Raw genomic sequence first — 20,079 nt, 5'->3', positions numbered from 1 at the left:
CAAGATTGAAGGTGATTGTTTCATCACCTACTTCAAGTGCGAGCAACCCGTGCTTTACATCAATCACCGCTCCGGCGGTGTGTAGGAATGGTCTTCCTAGAATGATTGGAATGTTAGAATCTTCCTCCATATCAACAATGATAAAGTCCACCGGTTTGAAAAACTTTCCAACTCTTACGGGCACATCTTCCCATACTCCTAGTGGTTTCTTTGTTGTCCGGTCCGCCATTTTTAAGGTCATGTTGGTGCACTTGAGCTCTCCCACCCCTAGTCTTTCACATACCGAATATGGCATGACACTCACACTTGCACCTAGATCACATAATGCCCTGTTGATTGTGGTATCATCAATGGTACATGGAATGGAGAAGCTTCCCAGATCTTTGAGCTTAGGTGGGGAATTCCCTTGAAGAATTGCACTACTTACTTTTGTAAAGGCAATGGTTTCCAATTTCCTTATGGACTTCTTCTTGTTAAGGATATCTTTCATGTATTTTGCATAGGCCGGAACATGGTTGATTAGCTTCGTGAATGGTATAGAAACCTCTAAGTTCTTCACAATCTCCATAAACTTTCCAAGTTGTGCATCAAGCTTGGGCTTGGCTTGGTGACTTTGGAATGGAAGTCTAATCACAATAGGCTCTTTCTCAACATCTTTGGCCTTCTCTTAATTTCTCTTCTTTGATGAGTCATTGGTAGTTGTTTCTACCAACTTAGGATTTCTCCTCAATGGTTCAATCACATCAGTTTGCTTGACATTCTCCTCAACAATATTCTCTTCAATTGGCATCTTTGGTCCCTCATATCTTGTACCACTCCTCAAATGGATGGCATTGATGGTCTCATGTCTTGTAGGAGGATTACCTTGAGGAGGTAATTGTTCTTTTTGTCTTTGGGAACTAGAAGAGGCCAATTGAGACAATTGAGTCTCCAACATTTTGGTGTGAGCAAGGATATTGTTGATGGTAGTGTCTTTGGCTTGGCTATCCCTTTGTATTTGAGCAAAGAAATCTTGTTGTCTCTTTTGCATTTGGAGGACCGCTTTTTGAACATCAAAAGCTTGGTCATTTGGTTGATTGTAGTATGGTCTTTGAGTAGGATTTCTCATTGGAGGTGGTGTGTATGTGGGTTGAGGGTTTTGGATATTTTGGCTCTTATATGAGAGGTTTGGGTGGAATTTGGTACTTTCATTATAGTAGTTGGAATAAGGGGTGTCATTCTTGTATGCTTGGAAAGCATTCACTTGCTCATTTGTTCCCCTACATTAGTGTTGATCATGTCCCAAGGTTCCACAATTCTCACACACACCATTTGAGATTGAAGATGTTGCCATCATGGCATTGACAGGTTGTTTGGGTGATTGAGAAGCTTCATCAATCTTGGCCATGGCTTTATCAAATTTTAAGTTTATGGTGTCAATATGGGCACTTAGTTGGGCACTCAATTGTGTGACGGAATCAACTTCATGCCTCCCTCCCCTAGTAGCTTTTCTTGGCCTACTATATTGAGAGTTATGAAACTCCATTTCTTCGATCTTAGCCCATGTTTGGTTGTCATCAACCTGGGTGAATTTTCCATTAGAACCCATGTTGAGCACATTCCTTGAGTCTTCATATAAGTCATTCCAAAATTGTTGAACAAGGAACCATTCACTTAGTCCATAATGAGGACAAGAGAGACATGTATCCTTGAATCTCTCCCAAGCCTCATATAGAGACTCTTCATCTCTTTGCTTGAGCCCGGTGATTTGGGCTCTCAACATGTTAGTCTTCTCTGGAGGATAGAACTTCTTGTAGAAGGCAAGTGCTAACTTCTTCCATGAATCAATTCCAAGGGTAGCCTTATCTAGGCTCTTTAACCATTGCTTTGCGGCTCCGATCAAGGAAAAAGGAAACAAAACCCATCGAATTTGGTCTTGAGTTACCCCGGCTTGAGAAATTGCATCATAATAGTCACAAAAAGTCTCCATATGTAGATGAGGATCTTCACTAGGCATCCCTCAAAATTGACTTCTCTCAACTAATTGTATGAATGCGGATTTGGCAATGAAATTACCGATTAAGTGAGGTGGTGTAGGAGTACCATATGGTAGGTTCTCCTCGGTTGGTACGGAATAAGATGAAAATTTAGGCATTATGGGTTGATTTTGTGGTTGGGTTTGAATTGGGTTTGCCTCTCCTTCTCTTTCAAAAGGGTTGGTAAACTCAACACTATCCGATTGGACAACACCAATTTCCACAAGTTCTCCAATACCCAAACTTGTTGAAGCCCCTCTAACAGTTCTTCTAATGTTGGTCAAGGTTCTTTCAATCTCGGGATCAATAGGCAAAGGTATACCTTGTGATCTCCTAGACATGCAAAAAGCAAACTAAAAACAACAAATGATAACAATTTAATTGAACCGTCCCCGGCAACGGCGCCATTTTTTATTCGGTTTAAAACTTTGTCGTCTAAGCTAACCAATCAAAACAATATTTATAATCTTAACTAACTACTCTTAGTAGAGTGGCAATTAAAGGTTAGATCCCAAAGTACGGGTATTGAATCAAGTTATCGGTTGTAGAGAGCTATGTCTTAGGGTGTCACAAATTGGGTTGAGATTAAGGGTTGTAAGCTAAACTACTCAACGATGGAATGTAAAGAAATGAAAGCAAACTAAACCAAGTAAACAAATAGAGTTTCTAAATAATTGATTAAGGCACTAGGGTGTCATGGTTTTATAGGGCATTCATGGTGGAGATCATACAAACATGTTTACATAGTTGCAAGCAAATTATTGTTGTAGTGAAATCGAGTTAGTTTATGTCTTACAATTCCTAGGAAGATTTGGGTCCCGGAGCCGAGTCGGTCAAGACTGTACAACACCTACAAGTTGACTTAGTTTCTTCCTATTCAACTATATGCATGGTTTAACAAGCCTTGAGTTAGTTTATATCTTACAAGTCTTGTTGAATGGATAAGAGATTCATGCAAGGTTGTCAATCAAGCAATTCATCAAGCATAACATGTGCATAAGTTGAAACTACAACAAGCATGCAATCTTATGAAAGCATATTAGATTAAGTATGGATCAACCCCCATGTTTTAATTCCCCTAATCCCCCATTAACCCAAGCTAGGAGACTACTCACTCATGGTCATGGTAAACATGCTAATAAGGGTGTCAATCATATTAACAAGGTTAAACATGGTGAATGAGTAAACCAATAATTAATTAAGCAAAAGGGTAAAAGAGATTGTACCAACTTAAGGATGATCCAAATAATAAGTAAAGAATAATAGAAGAACACTTGATGAATAATGAAGAGTTGTCAAGTCTTCAATAAACCCCAAATAGTCTTCAAATTACCCAACTAAATCTAAGAACACTTGAATGATTAAAGAGGAATTAAGATTTGATTAATATTGAATTGAGTAAATACAACTTGATTAATAAGATCTACTAAACTAAATTGGTAAATTAATTTGATTAAAACTTGGTAAAAACTTGATTAAATTTGATGATCAATCCTCTAACACAATGGGGTATTTATACTAAGTACAAGTATTAGGGTAACTAAGAGCTTAAATGACGATTAATTCCCTAAGAAGGAGATTAGTGCCTTTCAAGTCTCATAAGGAGCCTCCCGACTTGTCCTTGATGTATGCTCGAGCTACCCAGGGATCCGCTCGACTTGATCACGGGACGCCCGGATTGTGGCTTGGGACGCTCGTCTTGAGCTCGGGACGCTCGGATTGTGGGTCAGCTTTTCTTCTTCTTCTTTTGACGGCCTAAGGATCCGTGGGGATCATTGAGGGGTCGTGGGGGTCTTCATCATTGCCCATTCTACTTGATTTATTCGCTTAGGCCTTTAGTATTGGTCTCCTCTTGTTGCTTGGTCATTAGATGCACTCCATTTAGCTCCATAAATGCAAGGCTAACAATCCTCTTCTACCAAGGACACAAAACCTCAAAGAATATGCAAAGTAGGGAACTAAAGATAAGAAACGACCCTAATAAGCACTAGAAAGCATAGGAACGAGGCTAGTTTGGGGACTAAATGTGCATAAATATGAGTCACATCAGAAACTTCGTTAAATAAATAACAAGTTTAGTTATTACAACATAAACTAATAAATAAAGTGAATTATACAAATTACAAGTCGACTACCATCTATGTCATCTATGCTACGCTAGTCGACTCCAAGTCCAAGGCGCGGCCCAAATCCCGATCACGTTAATAAGCAAAACCTGTACTTAACCTGCTCCCCATATGATTGGAAATATCATATGGATCGACACAAGCCACCCCGAAACTAGGTGACAATTACACAGACACACAAACGTCAGTTTCAATAAATAAATAAAGTGTGACACAACTCAAAGTGTGTGAGTATGCAACATGACTATAACATGATTGGAACGCTATCAAACAACCACCACTCCGGTACCGGAACACGCCTAGACGTACTCACAACTACCACGGTATCGGGACACGCCCAGACATACCGACAATCACACTGGTACCGTGACACGCTCAGACATACCAACAACCACAAATAGGTACCAGGACACGCCCAGACGTACCGGGTCCGGAAGCCAACCGGATCCCCTGCCAGACGTCGTGACTCAACCACACGAGTCCCTCCGTACTCAAGTCATTAATGTGCACATCCCTCTTGGAGTGGGAAGCTCCAAGAGGCGACCCGAGTGTGAGATGGTCTCCCAACCGCCTCACGTCTCCTCAACAAAAAGTAACCAATATAAACCGTCTTATCCTCCAATATACATGACAACACAATAAATACCAGGTACCACACAATATGCCAATTACCAACTCACCAAGTCGTCTTAAGCAATATCATGTTATAATGCATCTCCCGTAACATATGAATACGACAACATGTTATAATACAATAACCACTAGAACACGACTCACATGATCATTCAAATATATTAAAACTGAGTAGGATTAACCTACCTTTTAGCAAATTATGCTAAACAATAAAGCAACCGGATACAAATATACTCCTCCATAAAGTCAACACCTAATTACGATAATTAATATAATTACTAACTAATCTAATTAATAATTAATCAAATTAAATTAAATACGTAATTAAATAAACAAAACCCGTCTTAAAGCTACCCAAAACCAACAACAACGAGCCAACACCTACGGCCAACCACCACCTATCACCAGTGGCTGCCACCGTGGACCACCATCACCAACCATGGTGGCCACGGCCAACAATGACAGCCACCACGGCTCCACACTAACAACAAACAACAACACCGACACCAACATGAACAACAACACCAACGACTCAACCACGGCCACCACTGGCAACGACCAGCCGCCGCCAACCACCCTACTATGTCCCTGTCCCCTGTCGCCACCAGAAACCACCACGGATACCACCATAACCGACAACAACACTTGACAACAACAACAACATAGCCCATCCGTACAACTCCCTTTACCACCCATTTTCTACTACTTACCGCCACCCCCATAAACCACCCATGACCACCACCGTGATCCCCACAACACCCATAACAATGACCATCCAAAGCCTCCCCAAATAAGTCACGAAAACCAAGGTAAAAATCCTTCTTAAGACAGTCGTACAACAACAACAAAAACCCATATAAAGGCTCGGTCAAACCACCATTTGGGCGGTCAACAGTGGTCCTATGGTGGTCAACGATGGTCCTAGGGCGGGTCAAGGTCGTGTCGGGTCAATGGTATAAATTAAATAATATATAAATAAGTTTAACACGGTATTACCTTACGATCTCGAGGTGGAGGGACAAAATCTCCGTTTTCATTTTTTTGTCTTTCTCTCTTCTTTCTCTCTAAGTTTTTGGTGGTGGATAAAGAAATGAGATAAGGATGAGTGGTGTGGGTGGAAATTGTGTTGAGATTGTGTTAGAATAAGGTGGGTGGATAAGGGTAGGGTAGATTATAACGTAGTATACGTATATGTGTACGTGTATCGTATTACATATTATTATTATCATTACAACTTATTATTATTATTATCATTACTATCTTATAATTATTACTATTTTATTATTATTATTCCGTCTCATACATAACCCGTAGAAATATAATATAATATAATATAATATAATATATATAATTATAATATGGGGTATTACATTCGGTTTCTCCTCTCAGCCACACCATTCATTTGTAGTGTGCCAAGAGGGGTATATTGTGATACTATAGCACAATCCTTAACGTGGTCATCAAAGTTATTACTTAAATATTCTCCACCACGATCAGATCGTATTGCCTTGATCTTCCTATCTAATTGGTTTTCTACTTCCTTTTGAAACTCCTTGAACTTTTCAAGAGCTTCACTTTTATGTCTGATTAAGTAAACATACCCATATCTACTTAAATCAACGGTAAAAGTAATGAAGTAGTCATAACCTCCTCTCACGGTGATTGTCACAGGACCACATACATCGGTATGGATGAGGCCTAATAAATCACTAGCTCGAGCACTTTTTCCAATAAAAGGAGCGCGGGTCATCTTTCCAAGGAGGCAAGATTCGCATGTTCCGTATGATTCATAATCAAACGGCTTAATGATTTCAGTCGATACTAGTCTCTTTATGTGTTTCTCATTTATGTGTCCTAGACGATAATGCCATAGATAAGCTTGATCAGGTTCACCTGTTTTGAGCCTTTTGTTTTCTATATGATAAACATCTTTAGATAGGTCAAGAATATAAATTCCTCCAACTGAAGTGGCACGGCCATAAACCAAATTATCATATGAAAAAGTACAACAGTTGTTTTTAATCACAAATGTGAAACCTTCTGTGTCCAACACAGAAACGTAAATTATATTCTTACTTAAAGTTGGTACATAATAATAATTATTAAGGTAAAACTCTAAAACATTAGTTAAATTGAGTACATATGTCCCTATCGAAACGGCAGCTACTTTAGCTCCATTTCCAACACGTAGGTCAATATCACCCTTTGCTAGTCGTCGTATGTTTCTCAATCCTTGTAAGTGATTACAAAGATGAGAACCGCAACCAGTATCCAATATCCACTTTGTGGTACTAGCATAATTTATGTCTTATCATATAGATGATGGAAGAGAAATTGCTCGTAGACATCATACGCCTAGTTTTTCTACCTTCTACCAATTTGGGGTGATTGAGGTCATTACCTCGCTTAGGTTTTGTCTTGCTAATCGTATTAGTTTTACCCTTACCCAATTTCCTCTTAAACCTTGTCATATCCTTGACATTTAAGTATAAAACATTTCTCCTCTTACTCCCACTAGCTTTTGCATCCATCTACCGCAGTTCTGAAGTGGGTGCTATCAAGACATTTTTGATTGAGCATGATTCCCGTTTATCCTCTTCGAAGGAGGTTTTAATATTGGTGGTTGCCTTAGTGGAAGAATTGGGAGAAATTGGTTTAAGTTGAATTTTATCGTTTATTATAGTGGTATAACGGAGATTCGTACTATGATCGTTTAATATGTTACCACTTTCTTCCAAAGAAACTATTTCCATGGAAGAATGGTGCCGTGAGTCTTTAGAATGAGGAGCGAAAGAGTTGTATGATGTTATTGCGATATAATACTACTAGAACTGGCAAGTCTGACCCGACCCGAGTGTCCCGACCCGAACCCGAGCAAACCCGATCCGATTGGACCCGAAAATGTTGCGACCCGAAAGCGACCCAACCCGACCCAATGATGAACGGTAACCCGACGTAACCCGGTTAAGGCTGACCCGAAACCGAACCAGACCTGACCCGAGGTGACCCGTGACCCGAGCCGACCCGATAAATGTATGACCCGACCCGAGACCCGACCCGAAAGATAACCCGAAAGTGACCCGAAAGCTGACCCGACCCGAAAGATAACCCGAACAAAATAATAACTTGAAAGACAATTAAAAAATGTTCAAAAAATCATAAATAAATAAAAACTTAATAACTCCAATAAACTCATGCCTTAGTAAAATTAAAGATCTCAAAACTCGAGAAAAAATCGCGCCTTACTAAAATTAAAATTTGAGCATATATGATACTTCCTCCGTTCCATATGATAGTTTACGTTTGCTTTATGCACGTATGTCAATGCTTGTTTTCTTTTGTTCATATCTTTAGTTACATATCATTGAAAATTATAAAAATTTGATATTCATAATGCACTCGGTAAGACAATTTAAACAAGATCTCACGTGACTATCTTTTATGTTATACATTAGAAGTTATATTGAAGATTTTTCTCACTTATGAATAATGCCCAAAAAACAAACGTAAACAATTCAATGGAACGGAGGAAGTAACACTTTATTTTACATATTTTTCATCCATATTTTATCTCTTACTCGATGAAATTAATAACCCGAGTTAGCTTTATCAACCCATTTTAGTCTTATATAGCACATTAGTATTAGTTTGAAATAAGAATAATTCAAGTTAGTATGTCGAAATTTTGGTACTGCTTCCGTGTTTTGTTATGTAGGTACCGAGTCAAATGAGAGCGAATTGAGACGGAGTCAAATTGCAGAAATCGAGATGAGAAAGAGTCAAATTGACAAATGACTCACCAAAACCACATGGCCCCTGCCCCTCTTTCTTTCGCAGACTTCAACTCCAAATACAAAAAACCAATTCACAAACACAATTTACCAAATACCAAAATCAATTATTCAAATACGAAGTACTACTTTCGTTGCCATCTTGATTCATTTACATAATTGCCATTCATTTACATAATCATCATTAGGCTCCATCATCATACTGTTATTCGAAAAGGAATAAAACAGTGACAATAGAATCAGAAATACTGAAACCGGAAGGTAGTGCCGCGTATAAAGAACCGCTGCCTTGAAAACTATTTCTCCGGTACGACTGTGGTGGCGATCAGCTAGTGCCGGTAGTTCCCCAAGGTTAACACTACAATCTCCATGCAGTTCCGCCCACTCGGAACTGTGAGACTTGGAACGATCGAAAACAATACCCAGAATCTTTTTAAGAGAGCAGAAGAGATAAGGAAGAAGGGAGTGAATCTGAAAATGAGAACGCGACTTCTTTGAAAACCCGTAGTCGAAATTGTGTGTTAATTGATGAAAGTGACGAGGATGATCAGAAGCCTATATCATCGCTCCTTGGAAATGCAAAGACAGACTCTGAAGCTTTCAAAAGGTTAACACTGCTTATTTGAAACGTTACATATAAAACGCCAGTAAAACGGAGAGACTATTCAAATAAGCAGTGTTAACCTTTTGAAAGCTTCAGAGTCTGTCTTTGCATTTCCAAGGAGCGATGATATAGGCTTCTGATCATCCTCGCGCGTGTGCGAGCTGAATTAAGCACCTCGTAAAGTTTCCACAAAAGCCTCCCATTACCCACTAGTGATATGGTAAGGAGTGTGGTCATATATAAACACAACAAACACTCTTTTCCTCACCAATGTGGGACAATTGGAAAAAAATACTTCGCCTAAAAAAGCCCCTATTTCCAACAATCCCCCACTAGGGGCGCCAGAGACAAAGAAACATAATTCCTGGGTAAAGGAAGGATTGGATACTTAGGTATCAATATCTTTCGATTTGAATTGACACTTTAGTGAAATGAGGAAACAACTTACTTACATCGAGAGAATATCTTGCGATTTGAATTCCTAGCTGAGCTTTGGTCGATACCCTCCACAACACATATCATAACTTCAGATTAAGATCGTTCCGCGAAAGTGCAACGCGCTCTTTTAGAGCAATGCGTTTAACTTGGTATTGGCAGACATGTTCACAAGACTTATCATAGTCTTGTGATCATCACACTTGCATAGGTGACTCAAGTGCTTCTCAACAGCACTTCTCGCATGAGTCATTAAGGACCTAAGTCCAACCTGGTGTATGATACATCAAGTGCGTCTCAAAAGCACCACCATTAAGGTTATGAATCATACAACGCCATAGGAATAGAAGCTTTAAACCTAGTCAAGTCTCACTCTTGACCTAAGGACTTAAGCCCCATTCCCCTCGACGTATCAACGACTAGTCTCCTAGCCAACCCTTTAGTAAAGGGATTAGCAAGATTGTTTTCGGACTTCACATAGTCCAAAGCAATCACTCCATTATCTTGGAGTTGTCTAACTGCAGCGTGCCTTATTCGAATGTGTCTCTTTTTCGAATTGTAGACACTATTCTTTGCAACACCAATAGCAGCCTGCGAGTCACAGTGTAGGGAGACCGGTGTTAGCCGTCCGCCCCACACTGGTATATCAGCTAAAAGGTTTCTCAACCATTCAGCCTCTTGTCTTGCCAACTCAAGAGCTATGAACTCAGATTCCATGGTAGAGCGTGCGATACAAGTCTGTTTAGAGGACTTCCACGATATAGCACTTTCACCCATGGTAAAGACATAACCACTAGTAGAACATATCTCATCGTTACCTGCAACCCAGTACGCATCACAATATTCCTCTAACACAGCAGGAAATTTACTATAATGCAAACATAAGTCAACTGTTCCTTTTAGGTATTTTAGTAAACGACGAAGAGCATTCCAGTGTTCATTACTAGGGTTATGTGTATAACGACTCAGTCTACTAACTGCATAAGCAATATCTGGTCGAGTACAGTTCTTTAAAAACATCACACTACCTAGGATTTTAGCATACTCTTCTTGGGAAACACTCTTGCCCAAGTTTTTACACAATGGTACACTAGGATCATAGGGTGTTCTAGCAGGCACATCATCAAAGCAGTTAAACTTTCTCAAAACTTTTTCAACATACTGAGATTGACTTAGACAGATTCCATTGGGGTTTCGGATGACCTTGACTCGTAGGATAACATCGGCCTCTCCTAAGTCTTTCATCTCAAATGGTGATGACAAAAATTCTTTGGTTCTAATTATCACCTCTAAATTATTACCAAGTATTAACATGTCATCAACATATAGGCATATAATTACACAATCAGATCCCATCATTTTTGAATAAACACATGAATCAGAATTGTTAACCACATAGCCATTACTTATCAAAGTGTTGTTAAATTTCTCATACCACTGTTTAGGTGCTTGTTTCAGTCCATAAAGAGACTTGTTCAGTTTACACACTTTACTCTCTTGACCCTCAATCACAAAACCTTCAGGTTGAGACATATAGATCTCTTCCCTTAGTTCACCATTCAAAAAGACAGTTTTAACATCCATCTGATGTATAACTAGGTTATGAATAACAGCTAAGGCGACAAGAGTCCTAATAGTCGAAAATTTTGGTCACAGGAGAGTAAGTATCAAAATAATCAATACCCTTCTTTTGTGTAAAGCCTCTAACTACAAGTCTAGCTTTGAACCTCTCTATTGTACCGTCAGGTCTCATTTTCTTTTTAAAGATCCATTTACTCGTAATGGGTTTACTACCTTTAGGTATATCAGTCAACTCCCAAGTCTGATTTGACACAATAGAGTCAAGTTCACTTTTAATAGCATCTTTCCAAAAGTTAGCATCAATGGATTTCATTGCCTCAATATAGATTTTTGGGTCATCTTCTATTAAAAAGGCTGAAACAAACTCATCACTAGCACAAACAGTGTATCCAAGTTCAGACAACATAGTTATATCATAATCATCACCAAAGTTCTTTGGGCATCTAGGTCTTTTACTTCTTCTAGGTTCAACAGAAATATCAATAGAAGTGCTAGTACTAGCATGTGAAGACAAATCAGAAGATGCAACAGATAAACAAGGAGATGGTACAACAGTTTTCTGAAAGGGAAAAACATGCTCAAAAAATTCGGCATCTCTAGCCTCATATATAGAACGGTCACTCAAAGACATAAATCTATAAGCAGAGCTATTTTGAGCATAACCTATAAACACACAATCATAGGTCTTAGGTCCAACGGTAGGTCTCCTAAAATCAGGTAAACCCACTTTAGCTAAACACCCCCATACCCTAAGGAAGCTCAGGTTAGGAGGATAGCCCTTCCAAATCTCATAGGGTGTCTTGTCAAGTTTCTTATGAGGTACACGGTTAAGAATGTGACAAGCTGAAAGAATTACTTCCCCCCACATATCGTCAGATAGGCCAGAACTTAAAAGCATAGCATTCATCATTTCTTTTAAGGTTCTATTTTTACGTTCAGCTACACCATTGGATTGGGGTAAATAAGGTGGACTAGTCTCATGTATTTAACCGTTTTCAGCACAAAAGTCAGCTAGATAACTGGATTTATACTCACCACCTCTATCAGACTTTACCCTTTTAATTTTTCTGTCAAGTTGATTCTCAACTTCATTCTTAAAGTTTATAAAAGATTGTTCTGCTTCATCTTTAGTCTTAAACAAATAGACACGGGTGTATCTAGAACAGTCATCTATAAACGTAACATAATAATTCTTGCCACCTCTACTTGCAACATTTTTGAAGTCAGCTAGGTCGGTGTGGATTAACTCAAGAAGACTCGTGTTTCTAGTAGTCACAGGTTTACTAGGCTTCTTTGTAAACTTAGCCTCAACACAACTAGCACATTTAGAGAATTCTTGACTCGTCATACTCGGAATTAAACTCATAGTTCTAAGTTTTTTTAATGTAATCCACATTCACATGACCTAACCTACCATGCCAAACATCAATAGACTCAGCGATATAAGCAGAAGAAGATGCAATATTATTAATAGCAGAATCAGTGTTCAATACAAAAAGACCCCCAGAAAGATAACCCTTGCCCACAAATTCTCCATTACGCGACATTACCACCTTGTCGGCCTCAAAAACAAGTTTCAAACCAGCTTTGTTTAACAAGGCACCAGAGACAAGGTTTCGACGCAATGAGGGTACAAATAAAACATTACTGAGAGCAAGTGTTTTCCCCGAGGTGAGTTTGAGAAAGATCTTGCCTTTGTCGCAGTGATCTTTGCAGATGAAGAATTACCCATGTAGACGCATTCCCATCAAGAACTTCCTCGAACTCGGCTAATAAACCCTTATCAAGCCACAGAGGTGTCTCGAAGCTCCGAGTATCAAGACCCATTCAAGCAACATTACCCACCAGATTAGCTTCCCACAACCACACTGCAATAACATCATCGATCACAAGCAACATTGGCCTCAACAGATTTCTTCTCAGAGCATTGGTAGGCTTTGTGCCCAGGTTTTCCGCAAACATAGCAGACAATAGGACCCTTAGCAGCTTTCTGAATCTTAGGAACCGGTTTGGTATGCTTCCCTAGACCATTCTTCTTAGCAGAACCCTGGTTCTTACCCTGACCAACCTTGGCCTTACCCTTACCCTTATATTTCGCAGCATAAGACGGACCACCAGACTCAACCATATTAGCTTTAACAGCAGCAACAACAGGAACAGTCACAGATTGACTAGCAGGAAGGTCTTTAAGGCGATTAGCCTCCTCGGTCCTCATATGTCCAATAAGTTCCTTAAGGAACAGGTCTTTCTTTTTGTGCTTAAGTTGGTTTCGGTAATCAGACTAGGAGGGAGGGAATTTCTCTAGCAGAATATTAGGTACGAAAATATCATCAAGTTTCATGCCTTCATTCACAACATCAGCACATAAGTTTTCATAGACATGGACTTGATCCATGATAGGTTTCCCGTCAGCCATTTGAAATCCCAACCATTTTCCCACAACATACTTCTTTTTCCCCGCATCATCAGCCCCATACTTGGTTTCTAAAGACTCCCAAATAAACTTAGCAGACTTATTTACAGCAAATAAGTCAAACAGGGTGTTTGTCATATTATTCAGAATATGCCACCTAGCAGTTTTGTTGTCCTTTACAAATTTCGCAATATCCTCTTCATTGGACTTAACATCTTTAGCAGCAGGAGGGGTCGTCTCAACATCAGTAGGGGTGATAGGTTTAGGCGGGTCATTAAATAAAACATAATCAATTTCTAACTGCTCAAAATACATCAATAATTTCTGGGACCAACGCTTATAATTGTGACCGTCTAACGACTCCAATTTCGCCAATTCAAGAACAATTTTTGACATAACAGACATAGTTACAACAACTAAATAGTTTTCAAATTGTTATTCGAAAAGGAATAAAACAGTGACAATAGAATCAGAAATACCGAAACCGGAAGGTAGTGCCGCGTATAAAGAACTGCTGCCTTGAAAACTATTTCTCCGGTACGACCGTGGTGGCGATCAGCTAGTGCCGGTAGTTCCCCAAGGTTAACACTACAATCTCCACGCAGTTCCGTCCACTCGGAACTGTGCGACTTGGAACTTTTTAAGAGAGCAGAAGAGAGTGTGTTTTTTGTTATATCTTTTCTGAAGTGAAGGGACTGCTTACCAAAACGGTTCCTATAATTGAGCAGTCAAGGGCAGAAATTAGGGGAGCATTAACAGCACATTAATCTCCCACTAACAGTCATATTGACTATGCACCTGGACACTTCAGTCCATAACAAAACTAACGGTTAGCCCGCCGCAGGCGATTGCCAAATCCCGAATCCCGAATCCGAATCCGGATCCGGGCCAGGCACGCGCGCGCAGGCGTGTGCGAGCTGAATTAACCACCTTGCAAAGTTTCCACAAAAGCCTCCCATGACCCACTAGTGATATAGTAAGGAGTGTGGTCATATATAAACACAACAAACACTCTTTTCCTCACCAATGTGGGACAATTGGAAAAAAATACTTGGCATAAAAAAGCCCCTATTTCCAACCCATACCAATTACCCAATTCACATCGTCTAAAAACCTGACAACGAAACTCGTCATATTACACCGCCAGTAGCTAATTCGATTCCAACACCGCCTAGCTCTACTCCTTGCATTGTCACCTTGATTCGGCATCGACATGAGTCTGAGCACCATGGCCCCATTCCGAATTCGAGTAACACCATTGTTGATCAGAGTCCAAGTCTAAGCACCATGATTTCATTTTTCAAATGTAGGTTTGATGTTAAGTGTTAACCATTGCTTTTAAAAAATACGGAGTATCTTTTATTCAATATCAATCAGATAAGGATTAATTTGCCGTCTTTTTAATTCACTTCCAGAAACTCAAATCCTATTGCTAGTCTGTTTTCATTTTCGCTGTTACTCGTCTCTTCATTAATACACAGTATACTGATTTTGTGCAACAATATTCCAATAACATTTCCGTCCTAATTTCACATCGCTGTTGCGACGGCCTGACATTTTCAGTGTTTTTTTTTTGGGGCTTTTTAGAGAGAGAAAATGAAGAGAGAGAGAGATGGAAATGTTTGTTGCGAATGATGGAGAAGGGATTTAGAGGGTATTTATACTGAAGGAGTGATCCGTGTGAGAGGGTGAGGAGGAATGTGAGACGTTGATTGATAGACGATCGACGGTTTAGAATTGATGAGATAGTCTAGTGTGGATCGTGGATTTGGCTGAAGGGTGAAATCTTTGCGCCTATTTTTATCCTTTTTTTCCTCATTTTCATCTTGAAATATTTGGGAATTTTGAATTTTCACTTTAACGCCTATTGATCTTACTTTTCGCCACTTCTTAAATTATATACTCCCTTTGTCTCGGTTATTTTCTATCCTTTTCCATTTTTTTGTGTTTCGGTCAATCTTGTCCTTTCTATTTTAACCTTTTAAAAATGTATTTAATGGGTAATTTGATCATTCACACTCAATTTGGTTCACTTATCATCTAATAAGTTGCTTCATCCTCTTTTCTTGGTCTTTATACCAAAACCAAAGAGAATGAGCGGGACATAATCACTGTTTGTACAGTTTCATAATAAATTATTATTATTATTAAACAATGTTGTATGTCATAATGACGTTTTTCAGATTCTATAACATTACCTTGTAGAGTTATATATTTGTAGAGTTATGTTTGCGGTATAAAAAGTTAATTTTTACTAGTCAGTAGTCACTAGTGTACATGTTCACAAAAAATATACTAATGTTAACTTTTATAGTCTTGTGTTAAACAAATACTTTTGTAGTGAGTTCCTCTAATCCAATATCAAAATTCATAAATTTGAAAGTGACCTACAAAAGAACGACCTGACCCATTGACCCGATATGTTGTTTGACCCGATTCTTTATCAAACTTAACCCGACAATGTAAATTTCTCGGCCCATGAGTCACCCGAAACCAAACTGGACCTGACCTTATCAAGCATATTGACCCGATATATCCCGACCCATATGTCAACCAATCCGAACCCGAACCGGACTTGACATGTTGTAGTTATTGATTCGATTAACCTGACCCATAAGTGCCCCAACCCGAACCCGACTCGACCTTACAGTATAAGATACTCAGACAATGAAATTATTGGGTTATATACTTATATACTTGTATGAGTCAAATGTATACAAATTTCTGACGAGTTAGGTTTGAAATATGGATCATACAAACGACTTTTCTTCGTTTTTTTTTTAATTATAGTTATTCTTATTTTCCGATTTTATCTAGTTTAATGCCTTGTGTATTAGTGTATGATGTTGTTGAGAATAAACATAATATAATTTATACGAGTTTCAATTGTTTAAAGGTCTTTTTGCAAATGTCCTCGTGAAACATCATTATAAATTAAAGTTCAATATGTTTAAAATGTGAACTTCAACTTATAAGTTATATTTACTTTAATTGGTCTTGCTTAAGACGGGTTGTATCTGTGGCAATCTTGCGATGGGTCGAATCATAACAAATAAGGAGGGAATGGGTCCGGTGGCTAGTACAAGTGGACTGAGTAGACTGTATTTGTGAGGCGCCTAATTAATACAAAGTCACTGTGAGGTGACAATTCTTGCATTAAACAATTATTTCCCTCAACATTACATTTACTTTTCCAAAGCAATATTTTAACCAAACATTTACTTCTCTCATCAGACAATATTCATATTCATCATCTTCAAGTTCATAAAACCACCTCTCATCTTCGTCTTCATCTTCATCCTTAACACTTACACCCAAAAATCCACAATAATATCACTTTTATTATAAACATGGCAAAAGAAAAACAGCAAGGAGAACACCACCTAAGAAGAAAGCACGAACACCAAAAGTCAGTGTAGGTCCTTTCGATTTATTCTTTAATATTTTAGTTCAGTTTATGTGTTTTTGCTGTGTTTGTTTTGGGGCCATTTTAGTTTTTTTATGAAATAACTAGTTTGATTTCACCATTTTACTTTGTCGGAGAAGGTATTATCATTTTAGTATTTTCTTTGTTGGCTTATGTGTTTGTTGTTTGTTTTAATTTGGTTGTTTTTTTTCAGTACATTCATTTTTTTACACTTTTATTTTGTTAGTAAATGCATTTATGTTATTATCGTACTCTCATTATTATCATTTTTTGATATTATTTTAAATAATGTTATATTTTCTTTTTTATTTTGAGTAAAAATGTAATCAATGTTTGCTTGATACTTTAGTTTGATTGAATATTTATTTGATATGTTACCAGTTTTATTGAGTATGTTCTCATTTAATGATCTCACTTATTGATATATATTGATATGTTACCATATTACTTGTTATGTTGCCATTGTTGGGTATAAAATCGGAACATTGTAGTAATATGTTACCATTCTTGTTGGATATATTTTCATTTAATTATATCAGTTATTAATATGTATTGAGATTTTATCATTTTGTTGGTTATGTTACCAATTTTGTTGGATATGAAATCTATTTCTATGTTTGAAATTGCAGTTGATTTATGTTTCTTATATGTTATCAAATTTGTTTGATATGGTATCAGTTTTGTTCGATATGTTATCAGTTTTGTCCGAAGTTTAGCAAGAGGTGCACTTGAGCAGTAGTAAAGAAAAGTATAGCAAGTAAAAGGTGATTGCGACAAGGGCATTAGTGAAGGAAGGTGGGGCAGGACTGGGTGATAACGCGTGGAAATTTTCATATTACGTAGTTTGGTTTTGTGGTTTGATAAATAGTATTTTTCTTTTACGTGTGTGCTTGGTAATATTGACATAATTGGACACCATTTTGTGTTCATGTCGTTGAACACTAACTTTGGCAAGTCAGTGACTTAATATAGCAGGTCTAATTTATCCATATGTTTGTGTAAAATAATGTTATCATCTTAATCAGAATTTGTAGCCATTTTACAATATGTATTACAATATATACTATATCGGTCAGAATGTAACCATATTAGTCAAAGTATGTAACCATTTTACGATATATGTCTTAATTAGATTTGTTGAAATGTTAACATATAAGAATACAAATGGTAACATGGGCGTATGTATATAAAATATTAGTAACTTAGTCAGGATATGTAACTATTTTACAATATGTTTGATTTGATTGGAAAGATTCTTAAAATAATGACCAACTTCAATATAGCAACAGATTGTACACTTTGGAATATTACGTAACATATACAATGGCATATGTAATTCTCCTTTTTAATGGTAACAAATTGAAAAATGATATGAACATAATTTGTAAAATAAACTGTCATAAGTAATACACAAAGAATAACAACTTGTTTACATATTTATCCACTATGCTACCAATTTCAATATGGTAACAATTTGTGCAAAAATGATAACATATACAATGTCATAGGTATAATACTGATTTAAATGGTAACATATTGAAAGTAAGTGTCCCAAAACACGAAACACGAGTCATAGTTTTACATACAACTTAATTAACAACTATTTTAACACAACCATCAAGCATGTCCAAAATAAGTGCCCAAAAACACCAAACTACTGTTTTTTTTTTAGCACGGCCTCCACCTTTTGCAGCATCACCCACGGTCTTTTGACCTCTTCTGAATTGTCATGCGTGTGTAGTGTTGGATGTACATGAGATCCTCAGTGGCAGGTTCTGGTTCAGCTGTGGACTTATTTGCAAAGGAAATGTCGAAATATACATTCTATTACCACGCCAAGAGAAAATTGTTACCATAATACAAATGGAAGAAATGGTCACAAATATTTGATAATTGGTTACATTTTATAGTACTCCACATCTTTACTAAACAGTTCACCATATTGACAGTTTAACTTTATATGTCACCGTTCTCAATAATATGTTCATTAATAATAATCAATAAAACTAAGTTATATACACAAATTGTAACAAATGTACCTTTTGTAACAAAATATGGAACCATCTCAGTTTAGCAACATTTTTCAAAGAAATTGGTCACAAAATATACTTCACAAATAAACTTCACAAGTATAAATTGTCACTACATCGATACAATATATTACCATATAAGCTTAAGTCAAAAACAGTCACAAATAGTTGATAATTGGTTACATTTTATAGTGCTCAAGAACTTTCCTAAGCCGGTCACCCTGTTCACAGTTTAACTCTATATTTTACCATTCTCAGTTATATGTTCATTAATAATGAACGATTAAACTAAGTTATATCGACAAGTAGTAACAAAGTGTTCAAGTTTCTAACAATAATGAACCATATTAAAACTAAGTTGAAATGTAATAGGATAAGGATCAAATAAAAATTAAAACACCAAAAAATTCGTAAAAATGAAAAACCAAAATTAAAATACCAAAAGATTAAAAAAAATGAACAAGAAATCCTATTATGACTCCTATGCACATTAGAGCAAAAATTTCAACTATAATAAGCAAAAAAAATGAACAACAAACCCTAAAATTATCTCTAAAACAACCAACACATAAACTAAAATCAAAAGTTGAATTTTAAAATTTAAAATACCTTCGTTGGGCTCATCAATTGCATGCACCGTTTTTCTACTATTATTCTTATGTTGTGTCTTTTTTGCTACGGTTTTTCTTGTAATAGTTATAATTATAGTGAGATTTTTTGTGTTTTTTTTTTCTTCGTGATGTTGCAAGGAAGATGATGAAAATAAGGTGTGAAATGATTTTAATTTTATGAATTTTGAGGGTTTTAAAGTGAGAATTAAGGGAATGTAATTTAGATTGAAAATGTAAGCTGGAAATTTGGTGTTTGAAAGTGCATATGACACTATTTGATGGGTTGTAATATTTGTGGTTCAAAATGTGCATAGAGAGTGTAATTTAGTAGAATAGTTTAATTAGAAATTTTGGTATTAAATATTAAGGAAGATACATATCAAGTACTACACACAATAAAATAATGCTAAGGC

At 37.2% G+C, this 20,079-nt stretch overlaps 1 non-coding gene across 1 annotated transcript; it reads left to right on the top strand.

The window, feature by feature from the left end:
• The first annotated feature begins 1,655 nt into the window (after nt 1-1,655).
• Nucleotides 1,656-1,762, top strand: LOC141636720 (small nucleolar RNA R71). The gene has a single exon (XR_012541311.1). It is a non-coding gene; the product is annotated as a small nucleolar RNA R71 (small nucleolar RNA).
• The last annotated feature ends 18,317 nt before the right edge of the window (nt 1,763-20,079 follow it).

This window comes from Silene latifolia, chromosome Y (assembly GCF_048544455.1).
Source record: "Silene latifolia isolate original U9 population chromosome Y, ASM4854445v1, whole genome shotgun sequence".
NCBI lineage: Eukaryota > Viridiplantae > Streptophyta > Magnoliopsida > Caryophyllales > Caryophyllaceae > Silene > Silene latifolia.
Note: the sequence above shows the minus strand (reverse complement) of the source record. Positions and strands in the feature narration are given on the sequence as shown.